The sequence below is a fragment of the Telopea speciosissima genome, chromosome 9 (genome assembly GCF_018873765.1).
Source record: "Telopea speciosissima isolate NSW1024214 ecotype Mountain lineage chromosome 9, Tspe_v1, whole genome shotgun sequence".
In the NCBI taxonomy this organism is placed as follows: Eukaryota; Viridiplantae; Streptophyta; class Magnoliopsida; order Proteales; family Proteaceae; genus Telopea; species Telopea speciosissima.
In genome coordinates, this window is record NC_057924.1 from 29,329,286 (window position 1) to 29,331,804 (window position 2,519).

The window sequence follows — 2,519 nt, forward strand, 5'->3', positions numbered from 1 at the left end:
AATATAGGAGATGGAGTCTTAAGGTTGTATTGTTACAGTATACTGTTTTGGACAGATTCTGTCTTCTGTTAGGAAAAGAATTGTATTTCTTAATCAGTGAGGATTTTGGGCCCCAATTTTGGTGGGATTATAGATAACATGTAGATGAAATATTGTTTCAAATTTGAGGCCCATCCAATTTCGTTTGGTATCCCATTTGAATGAGAACTTGAGACTAATCTACTGTCTTGGCAGAATTTGAACCTGCACTTGGGAATAATGAAAGCCCAACTAATACTTGGAATTTAGGTTTGAAATTTGGTATGGATCATTATTATTTAGTCTAGTTTAATACAAAAAAAAATTTGGATTTAATCATATTTTGGATATGATATTTATATGTCTTGTAAATATGTTGCGCAGATTCTGGCAGAATCTGTGCACTAAGATTGAAACAAATGATTTAAATATAAAATAAGAGAATTTGGAGATGATTTTTGGTGGAGATCTTGGTATTAGGGTAAATTGATCCCCTGTAAATTTTGAGAGTCTCTAGATATGTACAAGTGGGGGAAATATTGCAATTTGAGGGCTGCCCGTGTTTACAAGTTGGGTACAGCTTTGTAAGGGTACATAAACCTATTGATTTTGCTATTTATAATCTATGTAGGGGATATTGGATCATTATTTTTGTGATTTGAAGTGTAGTGAGAATTGAGTTAAAACTTGCAAGGTGAGTGAGACCCAGCAAAACCTATGTATTATTTTTATATACAAATCTCTTTTCTTTGATTTGCCGTTTTATGAAATTTCATGATTTGAAGCAACATGACTATTTGTGCATAATTGTCTTGAAGTCTATTTTGAAGTATTGTGCATATTTTGAAATATAATATGATTTTTATGAAAAGAATGCATGATTGTGAATTTATCAAAAGCATGATGAGACTTGTCATTTTATAAGATATGATTTGAATGTAATATTGTTGGACTGCAACCCTTCCAACAGGGGGTTATGTGTTGGGGTGGATTGTTGAGCATAGGAGTGAGGCAAGAGCGTGACGTTTAAGGACATGGTCCGGTTCTGTGAGCTAAGAGCTCGAAGCTCACAATTCCATTATGTTTGGTATGTGGACCGGGGGGTGAGGCAAGAGCGTGATGTTTAAGGAACGTGGTTTCCCCTCCATAGGAGCCTGTTACCGGTTCTGTGAGCCAAGAGCCTGAGTCCCATCCTATTGATTATATTGGTGATATGTTGATTTTTAGCAGTGCCATTTTATGAGCCTACTGATGCTATTAATTGGAACCGGATTTATGAACATTTGAACTCATGGCATGTTTTACTAGAATTTGTTATATTTTTAGATTTATATAACATATGTTTTGAGATTCTATTATATTTTTGGATATGCATTTGTTTATCGATATTTATGTTCTATTTCCCCTTACTCATTAAGCTTTCCCCAAGCTTACCCCTTTATTTAACCACACAGAGAATGAGAGTCAGGAGCCATGCTCATGTGATGAGTATACTGGAGTTGTTGGAGGAGATGATACTCAGAGTGGGGATGATTCAAAAATTTATGGAATCATTTATCCTTCTTTTATTTGGGACGGTTGTAATGATTTGACCTTGATACATGATTTGTTTTAATATTTGGATGGATAGATGTAATAAGGATTTATTCTTACTTTTAGTTGTGGTGCCACCAACACCTTAGTTTTAAATATCGAATTCATATTAATCGAATGTTGAATTTAACAGTTTAAATCTTCCGCTGTGTTATATGATGGTATTATTGAGGATTTATTTGAAGATTATGACTAATGGTTCAATTTTGGTTCATCTATCTAAAACCATTTCGATCTTGTGGATTTGTGTGACAACCCTTACCCCTAGGCCAGTTTGGGGGCGTTACAGCGATGGTATCAGAGAGGAGTTTTAGAGTAGAGTATGAACTAGAACTGGTGGCATAGGATCTTTAACATAGAGATGTTACACCTAGGATTGAACCTCTATCAATAGGGTAGTTTGTCTTGGTTTCCTGTGTACTAAAAATTTTGATGTGGGAGTGATATACTGCTTTGGACTAAAGTGTACCTTTTATTGTTAGGTACAATGCCTCCCCGCAGAGGACGCTCAATTCCTCCACCACCACCACCAGCTGAGGAGAATCTACCCCCCCACCACCTATTGTACTTGGGGTTACGCCACAGGATTTTATGGGAGCCTTTACAAATTTTATGAATTTTGTGCAACAACAGGCTACAGTTGGCGCTAACCAACCACAACCTGGGCAACAAGCCCCAAGCAGAGAGGATACCAGCAGGGTGATGGAAAAGTTTAAGAAATTGGGACCACTGGTCTTCAAGGGAGTGAGTATAGATCCCTTGTGGCCATCAGTTTGGGTTGACGAGATGGAGAAGATCTTCAGAGTCTTGGAGTGCATCGACCACCAAAAGGTCACTTGCGCCACATTCATGCTGCAGGGAGAAGCTAATATGTGGTGGAAGACTTCTAGGTAGATTCTAGAAGCTCA